At 47.8% G+C, this 27346-nt stretch overlaps 1 protein-coding gene across 4 annotated transcripts in view; it reads left to right on the plus strand.

Moving 5' to 3' along the window:
* The window catches only part of Tmem132b (transmembrane protein 132B), a 310198-nt gene that overhangs the window by 161450 nt on the left and 121402 nt on the right, over positions 1-27346 (plus strand). The window contains exon 1 of one of the 4 annotated variants that reach the window (XM_087198416.1): positions 17129-17195. The exons of the other annotated variants lie outside the window; for them this stretch is intronic. The gene's annotated coding sequence lies outside the window, so the exon portion shown is untranslated. Of the gene's footprint in view, positions 1-17128; positions 17196-27346 lie in introns of those variants that run through there. 4 annotated transcript variants of the gene reach the window in all.

Below are 27346 nucleotides of genomic sequence, written 5' to 3' on the forward strand. Positions count from 1 at the left end.
ACCCTGCCTTGGAGCCAGCTGACTATGGACTGAAACCCCTACAAACGGTGAGCTAATAAACCTGTCCTCCTTTAACTTGTGGGTGTTGGGTATTTTGTCCCAGCAACAAGAAAGTAACTAACACAGCTAAGGAGTTGGGCAGCCTTGGACAAGGTATTGGACATTTCTGGGCCTCAGTTTACTCTGTAAAATGATTGATTGATTGTTTGATATATGCTGTACTGGGATTGAGCCCAGGGACTTCACACTGAACTATATTCTCAGCTCATTTTATTTTACTTTATTTTTACTTTGAGACAGGGTATTTCTAAGTCACTGAATTGCCCCAGCTGGGCTCAAATTTGTGATCCTCCTGCCTTAGTTTTCCAGAGTGCAGGGATTACAGGCATACTCCATCACGCCAGGTTAGTGTGTTTATTCTTTCTGCCAGGGACTATTACTGTGACTAGAAATAGAGCAAAAAATAGGAGTAGATAAGATTCTCCATGGCCAGGAGTTTATATTTGAGTCAAAAGGACAAATAGTAAGCACAGAAGTGGATAAACAAATGAGATAATTTGAATGAGTGATAATCCTATGATGCAAATAAAAATGTGTTTGAGAGAGCTGGGGGAGGCTGCCTGAGGGAGCCCCCCCACCCCTGGAAAGTCCCTGGGAGGAGGGGACCCTGGTGGAAAGCTGTGCAGAGCAGCAGCCAGGTCTGCAAGCCATGGAGGAGCCCTGCAGGCCGAGGGCAGAGCGGACGTGCAGCTGGGCAGCTGGGCTCTCCCGGTCCCTACAGCGCTGGCCAGCTCGAGAATTCAGAGATTCATGTACCAGGGTGTCACACTGTGTTCTGTGGTTCTCTGGGGTAGCTTGTGTCTTCTCAGGTGATTTATCTTCCTGGGTTTGGGTCTGGTTTTGCTGTCTTCACAGAGGCTCAGACTTTCTCCTAAGGACCACACTGCTGATTAGATGTAGCTCCTGCCCCCTCTCCTTCATGGACTGTTTCGACCACGTGAAATTCAGCCTGGAAGTCGTCCTGTCTGTCCCTGCAGATCCCATGCTGCTACTGGCTGGGGGTACGAATGCAGCAAAGGAGCAAGAAAATCCTCCTGCTGACACCTTATAGATCCCAGTTCCTTACTCCTTTTGCCCCCATGAGAAATTTCTCTAAAACACGTGCCTTTCAGGATTGCAATTCACCTATTACTTCCAGTGAGGCCTAATGATGCAAAGGGCAGGCACTTCTAACTAGTGTTGATCTGATTCTAATTGATGAAGTTGATTAGGGGAGCAAGGAAACTAAATAATTAATGCCTTCAGCAGTTATGGCATGACTCTTCTAATGGACACATCATGCCCTGTGCATCTACGTGGGATCTAGAAATAGCAACATCCTATCTCAATCCAACACTGAAGAGTTAGCAGGGAAGTCTGATCCTCATTATTGTAGGAAGGGGTGGACCTGGTGGCCCACAGTCTACAGCATCATATCTGATGGACAGTCCCATCTCTCATTATCATTACCTTCCATATATTAATCTCATATTCCTACTCACTACAGCCTTCTGGAGAGCCATCTGATCGACCCACTAAGCAGGACAATGGTCAACCCATTTTATAAACAACTATTTATCTTGATGATCAAGTTTTCTTGACACTCTCAAGTTTTCTGCTCTAATCTTGGCCCTGCCTTCAGGCCACAGTGCCAGCTGTAGGCTTTCTTCTCCCTGATGGTCCATGGAGCATGGAAATGTGTTGGCACCACCATAACTACTATGGTGCCTCAGTTTACCTGGTTTTCAGCCCAGTGACATCATCAGTTTTGGCCATAGGAAATTTGAGATTTCACGCAGATCTCCATGCACATAGTTGGGCAGGAATCAGGAGTTTGGAAGAGAGATCTGGCTTGGAGACAAACCTCTGGGAGCCTATGGTGGAGAGAGATTTAAAGCTATGTCATTTCAAGGTTTCTTAGGTTTTCATCATCTCTCCAAATCTACCTTTCCTCACAATACCTGGGCCACAGACCACTCCTTGTCAGGAGATAGTGGATGAATACTATCAACCTAAATTCAAAAGAGATTCTGCAATGAACTGTGGTATTTATTTGGAAACAACATTGCAGTGGGAATAATGGAACATTCAAACTCTAGTAAACTGTGGGCATATTCAAAGAGATCGAGGCAAGGGGAAGGTCTTTAAAGAAAAACGAGAAGGATTACATCAAGTCTTTTGAACCAACAATCCTTGGGCACATGATTAATAACAAAAGTGGCATCAGTCCAAGTTTGGGCAGACAGTAGCTGGGCAGATGCACTGTCGATGTCTGTGTTTGCCTGAGGTTGCAGTGGCCTCTGTGTGAGCTGGTGGCTCTGGCAGAGTCTGCTGTGGTCACCACCATTAGGCCATGATGTGTAGGAGCCCTCCCCTCACTGGGCATCTCTGTTGACCTTAGTTCTGGTCAGGGTTTACACAAGTGACTCCATTTTGATTCTGACAACTTCCACATATCTTTCCCATTAGGCTGCAGCCCGGGCAGAGCTGGCTGAGAGGGTGAGGGACCACTGGGATGTGGGGTGGAGACAGAGGCTGTGAGAAGGCAGCTCAGAGAATGGTGGAAGTGGCTCTGTTCCTCACTGCCATGGGGGAAGGGGAAGAGAATCTCAGTCCTCAGGCAGTTGTTGCCAGGACCCAGAGCACCAAGGCAAGGGTGATGGCTTTCCACGGCTCTCCATCCTCCTTCTGCTCTCCAGAGCAACTGACAAGATTCACACAGCTTCATGGCCTGGCCAGTGTTTGTGAGTCTCGAACATCTCACAGGGTTCTGACTGGAGTGGAAGAGGAGGTTCTTCGTAATTGAGGGGATAGTAAGGGCATGCTGGAGTGTGAAGACCGGGGCTGCAGAGGCTCCACCACCTGGAGTCCCTGTGCTGGGCCTGGAGCTGTCACAGACACCCACAGCATTTTCCACCCAGCACCTGGTCATGGTGTCTCTGTGACAGGAGCCAGTGAGGGCTCTGGGGGGAGTGTGGTTGTTTCTTCCTTTCTTTGTGCTGTGCTGGGGATTGAACCAGCACCTTGAGGATGCTAACTGCATGCTTTACCACCAGGCCCCACCCCTGGGATTGCAGTCAGAGTTCCTGGGTCGGGTGCATTGGAGGCCATATCAGGTCCCCTCCCACCACCACTCTTCTTTGTCTTCATCTCCTTCTTCTTTTTCTTTTCTGAGAGGAGAGAGCAAGGGACAACTGGACCAGACCACATGCCCATCCCTGTATGTCTCCATGGATACAGCAAGGACATGGGATTCTTGGCTCAGTCAGGGTAATTTGGGTTGTGTGTCCTCCCCACAGGCTGATGAAGAGATGTTTTTGTTTTTTATATATTTTTTATTTACATGAACTTCACATACCATGCAATCTACCATTTAAAAATGTAGCATCCGGTGGTTTTTTTGTGCATTTACAGTGTTGTGGAACCAGTATGAGTTTTCTCTAGTTCCAAACCCTTTCCTCCCTCTGTTCTATAAGAACACTTGTATCCATTGCTTGATGAACCCTAATCCATGTTCTGTCTCTGTAGATTGGCTTATTCTGGATATTTCATATAAATGAATCCTAAAATATGTGACCTTTTCTGTCTGGCTTCTTTTCCTTAGCATCATGTTTTCAAGACTCATCCATTTGTAGCTTGCATCAGAATTTCATTCCTTCTTATGGCTAAAGAATATTCCTCTGTGTGGATAGATCACATTTTGCTTACCCGTCCTTGTATTGATGGACAGGAGGGCTGTTTACACCTTTATACTGTTATGCACAATTCTGCTGTAAATACGGACAAGTTTCTGGGTGGTGTATTCTTACATTTCTTTAGGGTGTAGACCTAACAGTAGAGTTGCTGAGTCATATGGTAGTTCTAGATTTCACTTTTTGAGGCAATGCTGACTTGTTTCCTACAGTGGCTGTACCATTTTCCATTTCTCCCAGCAGGGTATAAAGGTTCCATTTTCTCCATATCTTCACCCACACCTTCCATTTTCCATTATTCTGATTAAAGGTATCCTGGTAGGTGTGAAGGTCTGGTTTTGCTAAACTTTGGCTGTATTTTATGTCACTCACATTGAAGAGTTTATCTGTTGCATCTTTTGAATGTAAACAGATTCTGATATGTGGTGATTGGAGGAAGAACAGTTTCAGTTTAAGTGAAAACACAGATGTGGGAAATCCCAATGTGTATTCTGGGAATTGCAGCTTTGCTGGATAGCCTGGCTTTACCCCATGGTGTATAGATTCCGAGGAGACTATTTGTCTGTACATTTGAGGGTTTATTTCTGTGGTGTATATTCTGTTCCATTCATGTACACCCTGTCTTATGTCAGAATCACACTTTTTTGATTACTGCAATTTTGTGAATTTTTAAAATTAGGATGAGGTCTTGCTATATTGCCCAGGTGGCCCTGAACTCCTGGGCTCAAAAGATCCTCCTGACTTAGTTTCCCAAGTAACTAAGACTTGGTGTGCACTACTATGGCCATCTTTGTAATAGATTTGAAGTCAGGAAGTGTGGGGCCTCCTGTTTGTTTACTTTTCTCAAGATTGTTTTGGGTATTCAGGATCCTCTGAGATTCCCTATGGATCTTAGTACTTTTTTTCCTATTATTTAAAAAAATACCATTGGGATTTTGATAGGGACTGTGTTGAATCTGTAGGTGGCTTGGGTGGCATGGACATTTTAACAATGCCAGCTTCCTGTCCATGAACATGGGATGGATTTCTGTTCACTTATATCTTTTACTTCTTTAACCCATGCTTTGTAGTTTTCAGTGTACAAGTCTTTCATCTCGGTTAAATTTATTCCTAAGTGTTTTATTATTATTATTATTATTATTTTGGTGTTTGGTTTTGAATTTTTGAGACAGAGTTTCACATGTAGTTCAGGCTGGCCCTGAACTCACAGTAATCTTCCTGCCTCAGCCTCCCAAGTGGTGAGATAACAAGTGTGTGCCACCATGCCTTGCCTGTTTTTTAATTATTATTATTATTATTATTATTATTTTGGTACTGAGGATTGAACTCTGGACTTTGGACTTTTGAGGCCAGTGGTGGAATCACTGAGCTAAATCCTCAGCCCTGTTTTATTATTTTTTAATGCTATTGAAAATGTGATTGTTTTCTTAATTTCCTTTTTAGGTTGTTCATTGTTAGTGAATCAAATTACAGCCGATTTTTGTATCTTTCAACTTTGATGAATTCATTTATGAGTTCTAATCTTTTTTGGGGAGGGGGGTTTCTAACTACATGATCATGTCATCTGTGACAAGAAATAATTCTGCTTCTTCCTTTCCAATTATGGATGCCTTTGATTGGTTTTTCTCACCTACTTGCTCTTTCTAGGGCTTCTAATGCTATGCTGAAGTGGGGAGAGAGGCCATCCTTGTCTTGTTTCTGATCTTAGGGGCAGCTTCCAGCATTTCTTTGTTGAGAGAATTATTAGCTGTGGGCCTCTCCTATATGGTAAATATCATGTATTCCATTGATGTAATTTCCTTGTCCTTGTTTCTTTTTAAAAATTTTAATTTTTGTTGGTACATGTTTGCAGTGAATATTTACAGTGCATTCCTCATGGGAGGTTGGTGCATGTACATAGCACATCTTAATTATTTTTTCATCTCCTTCGTCCTTTTTTGCTCCATGTCTTGAACCCTTTCCATTTGCAAAAGATCTGTCTCTATGTTTTCTATTATCTTTTATTTTGCTCTTTATTTATATTTTGGGTTTCTCATATAAGAGAAACCACACGACATTTAAGTTTGTGTGTCTGATTTATTTTACTTAACATTATGGTCTCAAGGTACACCCATTTTTCCTACAGATGATTCCTGGGTCTTAAGGCTTCTTAAGTTGAGGTTTTGCCCCTGTAATGGGAAACACTGTTTATAAATGCAAGATTGTGATTGTTCATAGCTACAAAGGATGTTGTCTCTTCTAACCTAAAGAAGCTCATTTTCATTCATATGATTAGTCAACAAATATTTAGGACCTAGCATCTGCCAGTAACCAATGAATATTGTTTATGGCAATTGGACAGATATCTCTGTTTTAGTTACTTTTTCACTGCTGAGACACAATACTCAACACCCACAAGTTAAAGGAAGAGAGAGTTATTTTGGCTCACAGTTGGTAGAGGTTTCAGTCCATAGTCAGCTGGTACCAAGGCAGGGTAGCATGGCAGAGGAGAAACAGTCCATGGCACAGCAGACAAGAAACAGCTGCCTTCTTTCTTTCCCTTTTATTCCATCCAGGCTGCATGCTTATTGGTTGGTGCCACCCATCCCCAGGGTGGGTTTTCCCTCTCCAGTAAATCCATTCAGCCACACCTAGAACTGTGCTAAACCAGTTGCTGGACTAATCCAGTGTCACACACCCATGATCCAGTATCACAAATCTGTGATCTAGTATCACACACCCATGATCCAATGTCACACACCCATGGTCCAGTTGCTCCCAAAAGCCCCACCTATGAATGCATGAGGCTTTAGGGGGACATCTAGATATAAACTATGACAATCTCTACTGATAAATGTTTAACTGTTCCTGGCACTGCTGCCTTGAGAGTGACATAGGTGTGTGGTCCTGAAGAACGAGGTCCTATGGGGTCCCATGAGTCCTACAAAGTCCTATGAAGCTGGCCAGAGTCTCCACTAGAATACAGGTCTCCAGCTTCCACTCTTGTGTACTTAATCTTGTGCTGGTGAGCAGAATGCCTACAAATGAAGCTGCTTATTGGAACATCTGCCCAGTGGTTGCATGTGTTCAGCTGTAAAATGCAAGCATCCCTTCTCTTGTTTCTGTGAGAGCTGTGTGCTTTGTGCTAGAATGGGGGAGAGTGCATTGTTCCCCAAGCCTGGAGCACAAGCCTTCTCCAGGATCCCTGCCAGGATCTCAGGGGGTGCTGTGGGGACAGAGCTGCTCTGGGGATGCCACTTAAAGCTGGGAAGCAGCCACGGTGTCAGTGTAGACATGTGGCTTATGGTGTCATTTTCAAGAGCCACATGCAGGTCAGCAGTTGCTTTGCTGGTTGTAGCTGGAGTCCCCATGCACCTATAGCCTCCACTGTCACTGTCTCTGCTGCTGAGCAGAGCCAAGGCCACAACCTTCGGCAGCCCTGGCCTGTGACTGTGGTCAGTAGGGACCTGGGCCCTGCCCCTTTCTGCCAGCAGCACATGGCTCTTGCACATATTTGCTCCTGGGGAGATAATTGTGGCTCTGCACTGAGGTCTGAGTCTCTCCCCGCCCAATCCTGCTCTGGGTCTTTCACCTGATGTTCATGTGCAAGGATCCATTTTGGTGTCTGCATCTTGGGAGCTCATGGTCACTCACACCCAGTCCCAAGTGGAGTCTGGGTGTCCGCTTCCCGCTCCCCGCTCCGGTGCTGCAGCCTTGGTTTCGTGAGCTGTGACCCAGAGGTGTCTCCAGGAAGTATTGAAGAGCGAGCAAAAAGAAGTAACAAAAGAAGGTTGTCATGAAAAGGCCCGAGCTCATGTCTCTCTGAAAATGCAGGTGTGGCAGACCCAGACCCCGGGGTCACAGGGGGCCCAGGGTCCCTGCCAAGGCTGGGGTCTTGGTCAGCGAGTCTTCCCCCGAGAACCTGGTGCGGATATTCATTTCGCGGGACACGCCTCACCAGGAGCCGGAAGCGGCTGGCTTGACACTTCCGGAAGTCCCAGGAGCCGGAAGCCGCTGCCCCGACGCTTCCGAAGGTGCCAGCGTGAGGGTCCAGAGGCTCTTCCAGCTCTCGCTGGACCCCAGCCTGGCGAGGAGACTGACAGACACACGAGATGGGGCTAATTTGTAACTTTCTCATGAAAGGGATTTTTCTTTCAATTCCCTAAGAGACCTCTTTGCCCCAGCACAGCAGAAGCATCCCTCACTGTTTTCTATCTTCTGACCTGAGTAACTAAACAGAGAGCCAGGCTCTCTTCTTGCAACAGTGAAACAGTAGTATTAGATTATTTTTTAAAAACACAAATATTGAGTACTTTCTTTATATCACCATTTGGGTTGCTAATGTCTAGTTTTTCCACCTAGATTCTTCTGAAGCTAACAGCAGACTCAGTTGAAGCCAACCTCAGCACAGAGAAGAATGACTGGCTGGTGGGTCTGACATGTGCAGGAGAGGGTGGACTGCAGGCATGTCCAGATCCAGGAGCACCCAGGGTTGCTCTCAGGACCCATGCTCTGTCAGCCCCTGGGTGCTGCTGATCTTGGGCTGGTGCTGCCTCGAGGTGGGCTCTCCCCCAGGCATGGCAGAGGGCTGCCCTTAGCTTCAGAATCACCTTCTAGCCTTGAGACAGCCCCCTGGAAATGTGCCTGTTCCCATGGGCCCCAAGCAGTGTTCCAGAGGTGGGGTCAGGGCTGCTGTTGGCCACACCTGGGCAGAGGGATGCAGAGGCAGCCCCACCGGAACCACAGGGATGGAGTGCAAGGTTAGATCTGTGACAGGAGGGGCGGGTGGTGCAGTGGATGTTCCCTCCCCAGGTGACATGTTTGAGGAAAGTTGGAGTGGAGGTGTGTATGGGGGAGGAACGCGGCAACACAGTGCCTGTCTCCTGCAGCAGTTCATGGGCAGTAGCTATAGCTCAGGCTAGCTTCTTGAGCATTGTCATCGCCATTGTCACCAATGGTGTTTTATCTGATTAAAATACATATCGGAATTTATTCAAGTGATGTTTACTCCAGAGAGCAGTCGGCCTAAGAGGGGAAGTGGAGAAGCGAGTGAGTTCTTCCCGCCCCTTTCTGGGTGATGGGAGAAGTGAGCTTGTCCACTTTCATCTCTGGAACACCATGGAGGCACTGGAGACATTGGTTGCCTTTCTCAGGGTCGCTGTTACTTGTCCTGAGCATAAAGATGCCTTCGGAATTAGCGCTGTTGTCACTGTCCCTGAGAGCTGAAGCGTCCTTGCCCACTTTTCTGCCTTGTAATTAAAACACCCGTGCCAGGTGTAAAGTGTGAGGGTGAACCAGAGGTATCCATGAAACATTTGCTCTGCTAGTGGGAACCTGTGTATTATGAAAATGAGAAAGATTGACTTTTTTTTTGGTAAGGGAAATTATTTTTTATGGAGGTGAAATTTACCTAAGATAAAATGAACCATTTTTTGTTCTGAGCAGTTCAGTGACATTTGGTACATGAATGTTGTGCCGCCTCTGACTGCCAGCCTGCATCCATGATGTTTTGAGGTGATCTCACTACCTATTCTGGCTCACTTTGAACTCACAGTGATGCTTCTGCCTCAGCCTCCTGAGAGCTGGGACTACAGGCGTGCGCCACCATGCCTGGCTCTTGTTAAACTTTTTGAGAAACTCCTGTACTGTTTCCAAGATTGGCTTTTACAGGTAACAGCAGATGCGGTAGTGCTCAGGCCTGAACGCCACCCAGGATGGATCTGGAAGCAAGCGGGGCCTGTTGAGGCACAGACATCATCAGCCCACAAAGCTTCGTCCCCAGCTGGACCTGCAGTTGCTGGTGGACGCGGCTGCTGGTGCACCTCACGTGAGATGCCCAGTGCTTCCCACCAGGCTCTGGGCCACGCCTCTGCGGCTCTGATTTACCGCCACTCTTCAGAGCCTGCCTCCCCTCAAGCCCCGCAAATGGTAATTTATGTCCTCATCAGCTGCACATCTGACTTCTCACGGGTGTTTGAATCCAACCTAAATATATATCCCCCCTTTTAAAGAGTATAATATATTTCACTTCCACCTAAAAGTGTCTGAACAGATTATGAAAAGACTCAAACTCGGGACTGATCTTATCGTAATTTACAAAATTTATTGGAAGAAAACAGCCATGCGGACAGCCAAGTCACACAATTACACTGATTTACAGCAGTGATCCCCTCTGCCGTGAGCTGCCTTTTCCTTAGTGGGGAGAACCCCTTGGCTAGGGGACTAAGTATTCCACCCTGCGATTTTTCTTTCTCAAGAGAACCCCTTTGATCCCCTTTCTCCACAACAAGAACCTAAATCTTTTCTTTTTCCACTCTGAGGCAAAATTGTTATTTTTGATGTTGGGCCTAATTTTGATTAACTTTTGAGATCTTGGGGGTAAGGTTCAAGTACGTTTATCTGGGCATTTTGGGTTTTTTAATTGGCTTCCTTTTAAAGTGTAGATCAAAAGCTTTTGGTCCTGCTAATTGGACGAATTGTTTTTTGCAAAGAGAAACAACAGATCATGTGGTATATCTTCCTTTTAGCTGGGGTCTGGGTGAAATTTTGATCTTGGACTAGACAAAAGTGTGTTGCCTGGACAACAAAACCCAGGAACGAGCACGGAGGGGGACTTATTGTCAGGACCTAAATTGATTATGAAATCCAGGAGTCCCGTGGATGAGCAGGCCTTGGAGGACCACCGCTGAAGGACTTTCTACAGGAGGGAACCCCTGGAAACTCACTGTAGGGGTGGCCTTGATACTGCTCATTTCTCAAACTTTCTGCGTCTCCAGATGCCTCTCTGTCAGCCAATGAGTTGGCCTCCCATGGGTTAGAAGTTGCTTGGTCCAATCAGTTCCGGCCATGTGTGGGAGGGAGGAATCATCCCTGATGTGAACATTCCTGCCGCAGTCCAAGTCTATGAGGAACCCCCTCCAGGAAGCCAGCTACAAGGGAGCAGACCCCAAGTGCCTTCTCCACCCTGCCCCAAATCCTCCCTACATTCTATAAGAAGACTGTGTGACAAGGACATTGTTAAGTTCAGGCCTCTCTGCATGCATATCTTCTTTCCTTGTTAGCAAGTCCTTAATTTAAGAAAGATATTTTTAATTGGCATGTAATTGTGTATACAGAGTAGAGTGGATGATTTGTTACACATATATAGTGTGGAATGATCAAATGAGGGTAATTAACATTTCCATCTCCTTAGATGTTTATCATTTCTTTGTACTTGGAGTCTATGGACTCTCTTTGAGTTCTTTAGAAAACGAATTGTCATAAACTGCAGTTGGTGCACCGTGCTGTAGGCCACTAGAACTCCCTCTTTCTGACTGTGCTCAGTTCCCATCCAGGCCCCTCTCATCCTCCTGTTTCTCCTCCTTCCCACTTTTCCTAGCCTGCAGTAGTGACTGCTCCACTCTCTTGCCCTGCAGGATGAACTCTTTTTAGATCCCACATATGAGGGAGAACATGCAGTCTTTGTCCTTCTGCACCTCCTTGATTTTCAACTGGGGAATTCTGTCCTTTGTCATCTGCAGTTGAGCAGGGCTATAAGTCAGCACATCCTAATCTGTATTCGCCAAGAGGTGGCTCCCTCTGGCTTGAGCTCTCTATACAATGGCTTCTGTTTTCACTGCATGGTCATATTTTTGACTTCTGCAAAGTGGGGAGTAAAATTATTCACGTTGGCCTGGTGCATAGTCCTTCCCTTTCCCTCCTTGGCAATGTTCTACTTGTTCTCTCCCTTTCTCCCTCTCTCTCTCTTTTTAAAAATTATTCATTAAGTTTTTTGGTACATTTTAGGTATATATTATGATCACATTCATCATTGGGTATTTGTACCTGTACATGATGTATCTTGGTTCTTGTTTTTTCCCCATTCCTCTTCCCTCCCTTCCACTCCTCCACCCGTCCCTATTTACAAAAACTTTGTTTCCCCTTCTTTTCTCATATCTTTCCCTTCTGTCCCTTCCTCCCACTCCCCCTTCACCTTTGGGTCTTGCTGTGTTGCCCAGGCTGGTCTGGAACTCCTGGGTTCTGGCGATCCCACCCAGCAGCATTAATTTCTGAGCTCTGTGTGCTGCCTGCATGTTATTAGCACCATTAGAAATCCCAGCCCGCTGTAATATAGTCAGCTGGGGTGAGCTCCCCCCACTTCTTTGTGACCCTTGTGAGTGCCGGAACTGGGTCTGATTCCTCTTTACCTTGTATGCCATGCCCAGGGCTTGGCGCTCAGGGATACTCAGTGAGTCATTGTCACATTGAATTGCTTTACTTTAGCATTGCTCAAAACTGCACCTGAGATCTGTTTGGAGCCCCATGGCATGACTGCAGTTTGATATACCAAGTTAGCAACTCGGGGTATGAGTTCTGGAAGTTTTGGGCTCTGAGTTTTCAGATGTGACGGAGTTAGGCAGCTGGGGCTGAAGGTGAAGACCCCAGTGGCCAGTGGCCTCTTGGCCCACCCACTCCCGGGGAGGGTCCCACTGAGCTTCCCTACCACTCAACCTTGCAGTCTTTGTCTTTTCTTTTTCCTTTCCTTGTCTTCCATTTCCTCCTTTTCCTATCCTTCCCTTCCCTTTTCCTTTTCCAACTAGCATTGAACTACATAATCTGGTAGTCATGTGGTTTAAGCATTGGAAAGAATGTTAGAATTGCCTAGAACTAATGAAATTGTGTGTGTGTGTATGTGTGTGTGTGTGTGTGTGTGTGTGTGTGTGTGAGGACCGTTATGGGTGGTGTGGGATTCTTTAGGGATATTTCTTCTTCTTCTTTTTGTTTTTGGTACCGGGGATCAAACTCGGGTCCTTGCGCTTGCGCAGCAGGCAGCGAAACCACTGAGCTAAATCCCTGGCCCTGGGATATTACTTCTATCTGTGCTAGGCTTCAGTCCTCTAAGTCTTGAGTCCTGCCTGGGTAAAATAAATACATACGAGCGATAAGAACCTGCTAGAAGGACAAGTAGGATGATTTCTCCATGAAGAGGGTGTGGGTATGAACCCCACATGATAGTGTGCTTTCCCCGTTTTCTGCAGTCAGTGTGTGATAGTAGGGTGTGTTACACTCTGAGCGCATTGCTACATTGTGTCACACCGTGTGGTTAGGAGTCACGCTGTAGTGTTGAACGCCTGGGATTCAGTCTTGACTCTGCCGTTCGCTGGCTGTGTGGCCTTGCAGGAGTCAGGATAGTTTGACTTCGAAACACATTTTTGAGATTTTAGCAGAACAAGGTGCTTAGCCTTACATAACCTCACATCAGCTCCAGATATGAAAAATTCTGGGTCAGAAGGGCTCTCAGTGTGCTTTGGAATTGTGTTTGTAGGCTTTGAGCATGGATATCGGTCTCAAGAGGCCGTCACCATCGCTCTTGAACTGTCAGCCCCAGAGCAGCGAGGTCAAACCTTTTAGAGACAAGAGCCCAAACCAACACCCCAAACCCACTTACTTATCGCTAAGTGCCAACATTGCAATTCAATCTGAATACCGAGGTTTTAGTTTAGGAAAAACAACTCATGCATTAACATCTTTTGTCTTAAAAGAAAAACAGATAACACGTGTGCCATAGGTGTGGCACCACTGCCCCAGAGCATTACTTACACACGACACTTTCAGGCGTAAGGACCCTTTGAGGGGTCAGTCCTTGTGGCCTTGGTCTTTCCCACAGCCAGGAGAACAGTGTGCTTCAGGCTGCCCTAAGTTGGTTTTGGCTGGCTCAGCGTCTTCACTGGGTTTAGTCCCCGTCTTGCTTTGTGGTGGACCATTGCTGATGGAAGTTGAGCTGGTGTTCCTCTCCCAGCTGAAGTTCAGGGGCCGAGGGGGAAGCGATAACGACAAACCCCCCGTAAAACAGGTGTGGTCCTGAGTAGCAGTGGTTTCGTTCAGGCCCTGTGGGCGGCTTCCTGTGGTGGTGGAAGCTCTGTCTTCTCCTTTTGCTCTGAAGTTCCACGCAGTCTGTTCTTCATGACTCTGCTAGTAACAGCTGTTGTGGATGTTGGTTTTTTACATTCACAGGAAAAGCACGAAGGCTCTTTCTTCCCAAGTGCCAAGGAGGAAGGCTGTCTTTGAGAGCGGGAAGTGCAAGGCCGGAATTCCAGGCCAGTGGGTAAAGCCCAGAGCATCTCATCACTAAGGAGTCCCCAGGATGTCACTGTACTCTTTGAAGTCTACCTGCCCCCTACGGCTCTTTGTCTTAGTAAGGGCATTCATGTTAGTGGCTGTGACAAATAATCCTCTATCTTAGCAGCCTAACACGGTCTAATGAGGTTTGGATGGAGTTTCTGGGCTCCATCCAAGTAGGTGCACACAAATCCAAGTCGTAATGAGGGACCCTGGCCACTTCTGTCCTCTGCCTATGTCATCTGGAGGCGATGCCTGTTGCTATGCCACCCTTGGGTTTCCATGGAAACCCTGGAAGCACTCACAGGCGATTTCCAAAGGCCAGGACTGGAAGTGGCTCATGCTGCTTCCCCCACCTCACTGGCCAGTGGGCAGTGACACAGCTTCATGGGAGGCTGGGAAATTTGAAGGGCACATGTGGCCCTGGTGGCGCCCACCAGGTGTGATTTGCTGGTTTCTTCCTTTCTGCTGCATCTCATCTCTGCTCTGATCTCAGTTCAATGCTGCTTTCTTATCTCCTGCTTTTTCTCCTTTGAAACCAACCTCACGTTTTCCCTTGAACTCTGGTCGGCTTGGGTTCATGCCTTTACTACTCATCACTCGCTCTCTGCCTTATGGTCCCAAGGGCTCCTCCGTGTCGCCTGTCCCTCCCAGCCGGTCCCAGTCCTCCCAGAGTGGCCGCCTGGAAGTTCTCCATTTGTCTGGAAAGGACTGCTCAGTGCTTCAAGAGTGAAACAGTCTCTATTGTAGCTCTTAATTTATGTAAAAACACTTCGCAAAGTATAAATAGAAAGAAACTTTCTTAACTTGATAGGCAGCGTGGTCCCCTAAAAAAACATTTCGTGTATCAGGAATCCAAGGTTAGGGAAAGACAAGACAGGGCCCCGGCCTTGCAGCAGTGACACTGAACTGTGAGCCTGGCTTTGGCAGTGAGACACGCAAAGGAAGTGAGTTAGGAAGATTCGGTGTCCGCTTTGGCTGTGGAACAACTCACCCCAGATTAAAATAGTCTGCGACAACAGCCAGTCACTTGACATATAATTGTCTGGACTGCAACTTGGGCTGAACTGAGCAGTTCTTTTCTGGACGTGGATGAGCCCTTAGAGCCTTCTGGAGAAGCGTGGGACAGCTGAGGGAAGACAAGCCGCCAGGGCTTGGGGATGCTTTCCTGTGTGGTGAGAACTCACTGATATGCATTAGGCCAGAAGCACCCAAACTGCCGTCATTTGTAGATGATATTCCAGCCTCTTCAGGAGATCTTAGTGTGAGAAGCAAGGCTGAACTGAGAATGCTTTTTCTCCCAGATAAGAGAGTGCTTGTGTGGACCAATCCACACCTCCCTCCCTCTCCTCCCTCCTCCTCCACATTAGTCCCCAGAGAAGCTTTGCCTTAGCGCAGTACACTCGCAGCCAGCAGTGCCCTTCTCAGGTACACCGATCCTTTCATTTCTCTGGCTTTCTTGTCACCCACTCTCAGATTTTATCACTGACAGATGGATCGGGAAAAGTCGGGTGGTTAGAGCTGGACAGAGCCTGAGAAGCCAGACATTCAGCGTCTTCATGTATGGTTGGGAAAGCCAAGGCTAAGAGAAGTCAAGTGACTGCCCAGGGTCACACAGCACCCAAGGTCACCCTGCTGGCGTGCAGCACAAGCTTGTGTTATTGTGCGGGGGTGGGACAGCTGCCATGGCCAGCCTGCTGGCTTCCTGGGACTCGTTACTGTCAATCCTGTGAAAGAATCAAGTCAGGGGTCCGCTCCTCCATTCCAGACTCCCATCGGGCCCCTGCAGCGTGCTCGACACTGTGCCAGGGCCAGGGCACAGTTGGGGTGTGAAGCAGAGACAGACCCTGGCTCCGGAGGGCAGCAGTCATGGAGGGGGCTGGACGTGAACCTATGGAGATGTGCACACCCACTGCCGACTGCACCATCCTGCAGCCAGGAGGCGCTCGGGCATCCAGGGGAGCCTGCGTGTGGTGGACACCAGAGCCCGTCCCTGAAGCAGAGGTGTCCCTCCCCCTGGACACCGGTGACAACCCCATGTCTGCCTGGTGGCCTTCAAGCTCAGGGTGGTGACTGCTTTGCCAGGGCTCCTCTGGGTCCTCAGTGCCCTGGTGGCTCCCCCATTGCTGCCTGCACCTCTGCCACGGTGCCTTCATTCGGCTCAGTTCCCTGACACCAGTGCAAGCAGAATCCTGCTCCCTCATAGGGCCAGGCGACAGCGTGATGGTGGCGGGCTTCATTGTCAGCAGCGGGCAGGATGCCTGGGCTTGCTCTGCTCTTCCTGGCACCAGCTTCCTGCCGGGGACACTGGCGGCGAGGACAGATGTCCCCAGCACTCCGTGTGCCCTGGCGTTGGGTGTTCCGATGATGTCAGGCTAGAAAGAGGGGAGCTTTCTTTTGGCCTCAGTTCTTGACTATGTTGGGTCTTTTTGTATAAAGTCCCTTTTAAGGCTCCATACTTTACCGGTGGCCGATTGAAGGATGCCCCTGCACATCTGAAGCTGGGAGGCTGCTGGGACTCTCGGAGGGGGATGGAGGCCGGGCCAGGATGCAGCAGGAGTGTCCCTGGCCTCTGTGGGCTCTGCACTTGGGTGAACCACAGTGCGATGCCAGCCACTGAGCTCCGGTCTCTGCAAAAGAAATAAGTGGATCTCACATGAGCCGTGGCTTGGAATGTAGCCTTTTCCGAGAGGGCACGCTGCATTTGGGTCCATCTTCTGGAAGGATTAGGCCACCTGTGGAAGAAAGTACTACGGATCCAGAAAGGAAGCTGCGCGGCACTTGATGAAGATTTATGGCTCTGCCTCTCTCACCCCATCCGCCCGCTGAAGTACAGTCAGATGCCAGTGTGAGTCGCCCCCGAGGAAATCACGAGGCAAGGAAAATAACGCCACTGTGTATCATGAAATACTGCATCTCTCCCTCATGACAGACTTTAATCTCTCACATTAGTATATCAAAAGGTTTTTTTCCCCCCTAAGTAGTAGAAGCTTAAATCAGACCAACCCGATACGGAGCTGACGGCTGGCGTGTGCCCTGGGCCATTGGTGTGAGGCCGGCTGTCTGTGTTGTGGTTCCCTCTGCCCTGCCCATCGGCTCGGCTGTCCCCTCTCTGCCCCCATCCTCAGACACCAGTCAGACCTTCGACGTCCTCTGCACCTCCCTCTCTCTGCCGTCTCAGCACAGACTCGCGTTGTGCTGAGAGCGGTACACCGACTCCGTGTTGGCTGTGTTACACGCAGCGCATTCAGGTCACGCCTCCCTGATTAGCCCGCTGGCCCTGATGAGGCTCTGTTCTGAGCCGCACAGTGAGGCTGTTTAAAAGCTCTGATGCGCTTGATGAAACAAACCCATGGATCCACTTGTCTCGCTGGCTTCCTCTTGAAGGTCGGTTCTCCTCTAACCCTGCCTGGGCTGCCTTGAACCTGCTGTCTTCCTGCTGTCCACCTCCCCGGGGCACTTGGCCAAGCTGCCCTTTGACTGTCTGTCTTGGGGGCAAGCACTTTGGGGCTGGCCTTGGACGTACTTCCCAAATCGATTGGAGAGTCATACTGTCAGACCTTCTTCCCTCCTTCCCTCTTTTCTTTCCTCCCTCCCTCTCCCGCTTTTTCCTCCTCTCGCTGTCTGTCTCTCTGCCCCTCCCTCCTTCCCCGCTTTCCTCTTGTAGGCATTGAACCCAGGGCCCTTTGCATGCCGGGCAAGTGCCTTCCCACTCAGCTACAGCCCGAGCCCCGATCTTGACCGAGGGCTGCTCTTGGTCCTGGGACCTTACAGGAGCCTGTAGTTTTCTGTACTGTCATTGGCTGAGTGGGAGGCTGGCAGCTGGAGGAATATTTCCGGCTGACTCCATTCAGTCCTTATGACAAGGTCTGTGCACTCCCCTGCGGGCACCATCTCACCCCTGTAGGTGTCCTAGGCACTGTCTATCCTGGGGGTTTCGGACACTCTGGGACCAAGCAGCATGCTGAGCCAGGGATGCTTGGAGTTCCTGCTGGACCTCAGGCAGCGGCAGTATCCTGACCAGTGGCTGGTGGCCTTGCTTGCCACTTCGGTCTCTATTAAGCTCCGCCATCTCCTTCTGAGCCAGGGGCCCCTCCATCTCTTTACCTAAAGGGACTTTAGCTGCTCTCCTTTGATTGATTTCCAGAGTGTTACCGATCAGGTTAGGAGTCCGACTTCTTAGAAAAACTACGACCTAACGAGGAAACTGTGTGTGGCTTCTGGTAAGGACTCCGTCACAGGCATTCAGGACTTGGGCTGAGAAGACAGGTTGTAGCCAAGGCAGGTGTCACCATGGCGTACCGGGGCGAACAGGAGGCTGCTCACTTCCCAGCCAGGCTTCGTCGTGAGTTGGCAAGGACTTCGCTGGTGGCTGGGAGTCTGGGCAAAGCAGCTGTCATATTGATTCTCGCCTCTCACCTGCTGGAGGGGCCGGAGAGCACTGAGATTCTCCTGCTAGGGGCTGTGAGCTGAGGCAGAAGGAAATAGACCGGCACTCACCATGAAATAGCATCGAACTGTCACCTGGCTCCACCCAACCTCGGGGCCTGGCGGGGCCACCGTGTCATGTGTTCAGAAAATGGGGAGCTGGCGGTGTTCGGCAAAGGGCCCTGCCGACTGCCGACTGCCGATCTCAGGGCTGAGCAGTTGCGCAGTCGGTTCCTGCCTGTCCCTTCTTTCTTTCCACTGGAATGTGGACTCCGGAGAAGCTCACCAGGGTGCGGGGGCCCAGAGCCTGCCCATCCCCCTGGGCCCCAGGAACACCTTAGAGAGTGCTGGAGTGAGTGAGCTCTGGGCGGAACCGAGACAGCCAAGAGTGTGCTCGTGAGACTGGCAGAGCAGGCGGCCCAGGGCGGGAAAGCGGGTGTCGCTGGCTTGTCCTCATGTCCTCGGCACATGGAGCTTTATGTTCTCTCTGGGACCATCCTAGCTTCGCACCTTCGCTTCCCATTAGAAGCTCACACGTCTCAGGCCATGTGATCTCCTTCCAAGTCCAGCCAGTGGAGCCCTGACTCCCGGCACCTCTCATTAGGGCGCATCGGCCAGCGACATCAGAGAGCAGACAAATTGCTGCTGTGAGACTGAGTGGAGCCTTCAAAGAAACTGGCTGTGTGGGCACTGACCTTGCAGGCCCGGATCTGAGTGGGGATGGACGCTCGCTGGGTGTCAGGCTTGTGTCCGACCTGCCCGGAGCAGCGGTGGGGTCTTCCACCTGCTCAGCACCCTCCCCGCTGGAGGCAGCAGGCAGGGCCGGCACGGGGTGTCAGAGTTCGGCCGGCCACGTGGCCAGCACACAGCACAGAGCCCTCATTAGTGCAGCCAGGCTCAGCCGCCAGAGCAAGTGGCAACTGTCCTTCCATTGTTCAGGCCAATTAGTGGTCCTTCTCTTCCGAGGGTCTGACCCCCGCTGACTCACATCCGGACCTCATCATTATCTGAATCGCTTTTGTTCCTTGGGGACACATGCTGGTGGCCCTGCTTGTGGAATGCAGACGGATGCAGGGGGCACGCTGGGAGAACACAAGGACGGCGTCTGCATCCAACGTGAACCCCATGCACCCCTACCTGGAGCCCAGCGAAATAGCTGCTCCAGTAACGGACCCGAGACCGTCCCTGTCCCGCAGGCTCCTTTCTGCAGCCTGTAATTGGGACAGGAGCAGCCCTTCGAGACCTCAGGGAAGAATCCAGGTTGTTACTACCAGTTGTTATTATTTCAGGCACAAGTCTGGCTCGAGGTTGCTCCTGGGGAACAAGCTAGTCTCCCTTAATCACAATGTGGCAGGGGAGCAATGGGCCAAATTTTATGGAAAGCATTTCAGGAGTGCTCCAGTAGATATAATCAGCAGAGAAGTCAGAGAATTACATGCACATAATCCTTCCCAATTGTGGTTGACTTAAGATGTAATTACTGTAGAGTAATAGGCCTGTTAGGAAGATTTTGAGGTGGTTGTAATTAATACAGTGGACCAATAGAAAACCAGAAGGAGTCATTCGGTTTCAATGAATTGCTGGCAGGAGAATTTCTGTTTCCTGAGGGAGAGCTCCTCAAGGGAGATTTACACACTCTGGGATTACGGAGCCTGCAGACCTCCCCGTTGACTTTCTGCCCTGCTGACTTGTATTGAGGAGCTGCCAGGTAAATGGAAAGTTACAAGACCAGCAATCTGATTTTTGACCCAAATGGCATTCGGAATGTCAGTCTGCGTGCCGGGACTTCTCTTAACTCTGCGGGATTTCAAGGTTAATGAGGTTAGAGATTCTTTTTGGGGTTGTTTCTGAATATCCTAGGGTGTCTGTCTGTCTGTCCCCCACCCCTTGGCTTTTCCCCCCTCACTTGGGAGATGGTTACACAGAGCTTTGTGGTTTGGAGGCACCACGAGCTTAGGGAGGTTGGGGAGTGATGGAACCATAGGTAGATGCTTAGAGAAAGCTGGGAAGCACCACTTCTGAACCCCTTGGCAAAGTCGTCTGCATTGTTCTGATTCATTATTGGGTCCATGGTCACAGTTTCTGTCTCCACAACTGTGGCGCTGGGGATTCCTAGTCCAGTATTGGCTCAGGAGCTGCTGTCCTGTTAATGATTATGTGTACGAAGACGAATGTGAACTATGGAGAAAATGCAAAAAACAGCTACCTGAAGGGTGGGGAGGATGACCAGAAGCAGCAGACTCTTGGAAATAGGGAACAGCACTGTGTAATTTTCCTGTTTCATGATTTAGATGGAGGAAAGGCTTCATGCAGCAGAGCTGCAACTCAGAACATTTAGTCCTACTGACTTACCAAGCCACCTACTGCCTTATTGACTTTCTGAAGCAGGGGCAGGTTTGGGGTAACCACAACTACTAGAGAGTGAGTAGGGAATCCTGGAAAAGCAATACTCAGAGATAGGGAGCCCTCATATTCTGTGTCTAATTTCTCCCAAATCTCTGGCTCACCCTGGAATCACACATGTGTTACCACGACTTCAAGAAACTCAGCTCGGCTGCCTAATAGAAAAGCAGCAACACGATTCTAGGTCTTCAGAGACTACAGCAGAACCCTGAATCTCTGCAGTGTGTCTCCACGGTGTCCAGGAGGTGAGCCCAAATTATTTGACATAAGAAGAAACAAGAAAATGAGACGTACACCAGAGAGAAACATGATCAGTGGAGACTGACGGAATGGTCAGACTAAGATGATAAAGTTGTTATTCTAAGTATAGACATCAAGCAAGACATGCTTGCTACAGCTTAGGTGTGATTTGTGCCCCAAGGGTTATGTGTTAGAGGCTCTGACTCCAGGGTGATGGAGGTGTGAGCTGCTAGGGCCTCTGAGGGGTGGAGCCTAGGGTGAGGCTCTTAGGTCTTTGGGGCTTGGGCCTCAGAAGAGATTAAGGTGCTTCTCATGGGGCCTGGTTAGGGTCCCAAGGGGCTGCTTGTAAAAGAGATACCAGACCCGAGAATTGCTCTCTGGCTTTCTGTCTTACCATGTGAACTCTCTCGCCGCCACTGTGACTCCATCTAGCATGAGGTCAAGGCAAGGGAACTGCCACACCTTGGACTTGAAGCCTCCAAACCTGTGCGCTCAATAGACCTCTTTTCTTCACCTGGCCCTGTCTATTTGCTGTAGCAATGGAAAACAGACAGACACAATGGACAGAAACAGGAGAGAAGCAGAAACTATAAAAAGAATGGAGCTGAGACTCTAGCGTGAACTACATAATCTCTGAAGTACATTCTTACTGGACGGCTTATCAGAGGATTGGAGATGACAGAAGAAACAGCCAGAACTTAAAAATGGACTGCTGGAACTTCACCAGCCCGGAGAACAGGGAGGAAGGAAATTGAAAACACATTTAACAGAGCCCCAGGGCTGTGTGGCAATAGCGAGGCTTCGGTGTGGAATTGGAGCTGAAGGAGAAAGAAAAGGGGACAGAAAAAGTATTTCAAGAAATAGTAGCCAGACATTTTTCAGTTTGGCGAAAGACGTGTGTACTTCTCGTTGAACCCAGCAAATCCACTTCGGGTATTTAGTCAAGAGAAAGGAAAGTAAATAGTAACACCAAGATTTATATGCAAATACTCAGATCAACCTTATCAGGAAAGCCCAAAGATAAAAAGAATTGAGACATTCCTTAACTCATTAATGGGGAGCAAATTGGGCTGTATTCATACAATGAAATGCTGCCCAGTTCCAAACCAAAGCTTGTAAGTTAACAAAGCTTCATGTTCAGTGACGGAAGTCAGATGGCAACTATATATGGCATGATGCCAGTTTATATGGAAGTCTAGAAATGGCAGAACCAAAGTGAGGTGGACAGAGTCGGCTGCTCGAGCAACCCCCAGCGTGTGGCGTTGGTTGCTCCTGTCTCTCAGCAGGTGATCTGCTGGGGCTGGGAAAACATTAGCACCAACTGCAGTCATAGCTGCCAGGCATGCCCTGGTGACGAGTGCGGCCTGCGGGCTGCCCTCCGGGTGAGCAGCAGTCACGGTCCCCAGTCTTGTCAGCAGCTGCTGTCCCTCAGCAGAGCTGGCCAGCCTGGGAGGTCACAGAGAACTCCCCACTGCATGAGGCCCTGCCCAGTCCAGGCACGGGGGGACTGGCGCCACTACGGGAGCATGGTGTCCACACAGGAGCAGGCCCTTGGGAAGCAGGGCCCTGTCTCCATGTGACCCTGCTCCCACTGTCCCATCTGTGTGTAGACCTGCTGCAGGGCGGGGGATGGCTGACCCCTCCATAAATGCACCTGGATGAATCAGTGAACGTGGGCCACATTCCGTGGGTCCACAGTCGGACACACCTGGGGGATCCTGGGTGCTCCACTCGAGGCTGCGTGACCTGCTTCTGCCAGGGCCTCCTGGGCTCTGGCCAAGAGTGCTGCTGGGCACTTCCCTCCTGGACATGCACGAGAGACCCCATGCTGCAGATGGGGCTATAGGACTGCTCGTGACATCGCCTCCAACCCATACCATTCTGTGGTCATGGAGTGGGGCAGACTCACCCTGGCTCATGCCTGTGGCTGCACAGAAAATCCCTGAGGGCAGACAGGGAGCTGGTGACTGCGGGTGGGGGGCAGTGAGGCTGGGGGAAGGAAGCCTCTCACTATCGTCTTCTCCTGTGCTTTTGGAGTTCGAATCCTGGGAATCCATTGTTTATTAAAACTAATGCACGTTATAAATCAAAATCAGGTTCCCCGCTCCACTGGGAAGTAAAGCCCTGAGTGTTCCCTCATCCCCTGTGCTGTGCCCAGAGCCTGTCTTGCAGCCTGGGCTTGTCTTTCCTCTTTGGGGACCTACACAGGGATGGGTCCTGGTGAGAAGCCCATTGGGCATTTCATGCAAGAGTGTTCCTTCCGGTTGGTAATGGGGAGAATCGGAGAGGACAGCTTCAGAAAGTTGTCTTCGAAACGTGGAGTAAGATGATTCTGAGCCATCTTTTCCTGCAAGGGTTCGGGGCATCATCAGACACGTAGTGGCAGAGAGGAAACAGTAATTGTGGCCACTGTCACTGCTGTCTCCCACTTGTCAAGGCGATGCTGATGCAGTCAGGCGGGCTGCTGGCGGGGCTGTGAGGCTGCTTCTCAGCGAGAGGCGCCCGTGTGGGTCTGGCAGCGGAGGCAGTGCAGGCTCCCGAGTGTTTGCTCACGACGGAGATCAATCGTTCCAGCGCTGCGAAAATGTTGGTAAGCAAAAATAAGGCCTCTCGCACCAGTCTGCTAGATACTTAAGAGATTCTTAACAGTGGAAAAAACCCCATCGTTTTCCCGTGGTGGGGAAGCAGGAAAAGGGTGGCCTGACTTCTTGGAGCCGATTCTGGAGGCAGATGGAGAGTTGTGCGGAGTGTTTATGCTAGAAAAATGGCCTGGAGATTTCAACCAAAGCAGAATAAATCAAATAAGAAAGAGAGAAAGGGAGAGAGTTGAGGACGGTAACTCTCTATTCTTAAATAAAATATTTCTTGATGAGAGAAGAGTCTAGAAAACAGTATTATGTAAAACACTCATTTACCCACCTCCAGCTGCGTTGAATCTTATTATTTGGGTTCATTTTCTTCAAATTCGCAAAGAAATGTATATTGTAGATATAATTGGAGCTTTTATGTGCCCCTTGCTGATTTCGTTTTCTCCCTCCTTTGTCGGAGCTAGGCATCATTACCTCGCATGGTTTCAATAGTTTTCGATAGAAACTGTAGAAAAACAGTTGCACATATGTTTACCATTTTTATAAAAAGAATTATACCTTGTGTACCTGTTGGCAATTTCATTTTTTTCTCTCAATTTTCCACGTTAAAGAATTGGGATAGCATTAACACAGTGTAAAATGGATCCTTTTCAAGTACAATTTGGTAGGTTCTTGTACATCTATAAAGGTGTAGAATCAACATTTCTGCCTCATTGTAGGGCATTTGCATCAGCCCCCAAAGAAGCTTCCCATTAGCAGGCAGTGCCATGCCCACCTCCCCCGTCCTTGGCACCTGCAAATCCCTATGTGCTGATGGCTTTACCTGTTCCGGATGTATTGTATCAGTGGCCTCATGCATCATATGGTCTCTTGGGACCGACTTCTCTCATTTAGGGTAATAGTTCCAAAGTTCATCCATGTAGGGCATTCATCAGCACTTCATTCTTCATATGGCCAAATAGTATTCTATTGTATAAAAATACCACATTTTGTGTATCCACTTCCCTTTTGAGGGAAACGTATATTGGTTTTTTCCTTTTTGGCTATGATAAATAATGCTGCTATGAACATTCATGTGGAAGTTTTAAAATTTCACTTCAGTAGAGAGCTCAGAGTGAATTGCTGGGTCATATGGCGACACCATGTTTAATTTTTTGAGGAATCGCTAGACTGTTCTCCAAATCCACTGCACAATTTGACCTTCTCATCAGTAATGCGTGAGAGTTCCAGTTTCTTCCCATCCATGTCAATATTTTTTCCTCCTATTTTTGATTCCAAATATCCTAATGATGTGGCACATGACTGTGATTTGGATTTGCATTTTCTTAATGGGTAATAATGGGAAACGTCTTTTTGTGTGCTTATTGTCCATTTGTATGTCTTCTCTAAAGAGAAATCTATGTGAATACTTTGCCCAGTTTTGAGTTGGTTATTTTTTCTTTTTATTCCTGAGTTTTAAAATTTTTTATATTCTAGATACTCATTCTTTATCAGGCATCTAAATTGCAAATATTTTTCCCCACTCTCTAAGTTGTCTTTTTTATTCATAATTTTCTTTGAAGTACATGGCTTTTAATTTTGATTAATTTGCTATCTTTCCATCCATGCTTATGCTTTTGATTTTATATCTAAAAAACCATTGCCTAAACCATGGACACAAAGATTGTTGCCTATTTTTTCTTCTAGTAGTTTTATAATTTTATTCTTACATTTAAGAGTTTTGATCTACTTTCTGTTAATCTTTTGGTATAATGTAGGAATCCAGTGTTACACATTTTTTGTGGATCATATAGACACCATTTGTTGAAAAGATGATTCTTTTACCCCCTGAACTACTTTAGACTGTTGACCACAAATGTAAGGGTTTATTTCCAGACCCTAAGTTCTGTTCCTTTGATTTATATGTCTATCTTCAAGCTAGTACCACACTGTCTTGAATACTGTAGCTTTGCAGTAAAATTGTGTGTGTCTTCTAACATTGTTCTTCTTTTTAAAGATTATTTTGGCTATTCTGGGCCTCTTGAATTATCATATGGATTTTGGGATCAACTTGTTAATTTAAGCATAAAAGGAACCTAAAGTTTGCGTTGAACTTGTGGATCAATTTGGAGGTGTCATCTTAACACTATTAAATCATCTAATCCATGAATATAGGATGTCGTTTCATTTATTTAGCTCTTTAAAAATTCTTTCAATGGTGTTTTGAAATTTTTATATACATGTTTTAGACTTCTTTTGTTAAATTTATTCCCAGGTATTTTGTTTTTCTTGACATTGTACAGTAAATGGACTTGTTTTCTTAATTTCATTTTGAGATTGTTCATTGTTAGTGTATTACATTTTGCATATTGATCTTGTTTCTGATGACCTTGCTTACGTCATGTTTTGGCTTTTGTGATTTTGTTTTGTTGTAAATGTGTGTGTGTGTGTGTGTTTCTTAGAATTTCCCATCTAAATTTTGTGTCATCTGAGGCTGGGTATTTAGCTCAGTGGTTCCGGCGCCTGCCTTGAAAATGAAAGGTCCTAAGTTTGATCCCGGTACCAAAAAAAAAAAAAAGTTTTAAATTTTATGTCATCTGTGATTAGAGACAGTGCTGCCTCTTCTTTCCCAATCTTGATGCCTTTTAGTGCTTTTTCCTTGCCCAGTTACCCTGCTGGCAGCTTGGTGAAGTGTGGAGTAGAAGTGAGAGGAGATGTCTTTCCCGAGCTCCCAGCATTAGGCGGGAAGCTTGCAGCCTTTCACCATTAATATGATATTAGTTGTGGGGTTTTCACAGGTGCTCTTCTCAGGTTAAGGGCATTCCCTTCTCTTCCTATTTTGTTGAATTTTTTAACATGAAAGGGTATTGGAGTAGTCAGATGCATTTTCTGTCTCAATTAAAACGACCATGTAGCCACAACATAAGACCAGCACTCTAGAAGGCTGAGGCAGGAGGACTGCATGTTTGAGTCACACCCAGGCAACTTAGTGAGACCACCTCAAGACAAAAATATGAAGGGCAGAGGAGACACTCAGTGCAGAGTGTGTGGGTTCAATCCCAGTACCACCACCAAAACAGAACAACAACCACAGACTGTATTTTTTCCTCTTTCTTAGAACAATATGGCGTATTAATTTGATCTGTTTTCATATGTTGAATCACTTTTGCGTTCTTGGAATAATCACACTTGGTTGTGGTGTATAAGCATTTTTGGATGATGATGGGTTCACTTCGCTGACTTTTTGTTGAGAATTTGCACCTGTATTCTTAAGGACCACGATGTGTAGTTCTCTTCCTTTGTGAGATCTCTGTAGGACTTTTCTGTTACAGTGGCGATGGACTTATGATACGAACTGGGACACGCTCCTTGCTCTTTGGGGGGAGTAAGAGTTTATGAAATATTGGTGTTAATTCTTTGTTAGGTAGACTTCACCAGCGAAGCTGTCTGCTTCTGGGCTTTCTTTTGGGAAGCTTCTGAGCACTCATTTTAAAAAATTTTTGAGGTCAGTGCAGGTTATCTATAGTTTAAAGCATTATTTTGGTGGGGCTTGCCTTTGTAGGGCATTTCCTGTTCCATCTAGTTATCCAATTTGTTGGCTCCCAGTTATCATCATTATTTATTTATTTTTCCTTAAATTCCCTTGTTGGTACATTTTAGGTATACAGTACGTTTACATTTATCATTGGGTGCTTGTACCTGTGCATGATGTAGCTTGGTTCTTATTTTTTCTCCATTACCTGTCCTCTCTTCACCCCCTCCACCCTTCCCTATTTACATAGACTTTGTTTCCATTTTTTCCTCTTCTCATAATTTTTCCTTTCCTTTCCCTTCCCCTCCCACCACCCCGACACCTTTGGACCTTTTTCTATTTCAAAGTATCAGTTATTCATTTTAATC

Source organism: Heterocephalus glaber, unplaced genomic scaffold, assembly GCF_053883595.1.
Source record: "Heterocephalus glaber isolate CG9 unplaced genomic scaffold, H.glaber_assembly_v1.0 deba00001687, whole genome shotgun sequence".
NCBI lineage: Eukaryota > Metazoa > Chordata > Mammalia > Rodentia > Bathyergidae > Heterocephalus > Heterocephalus glaber.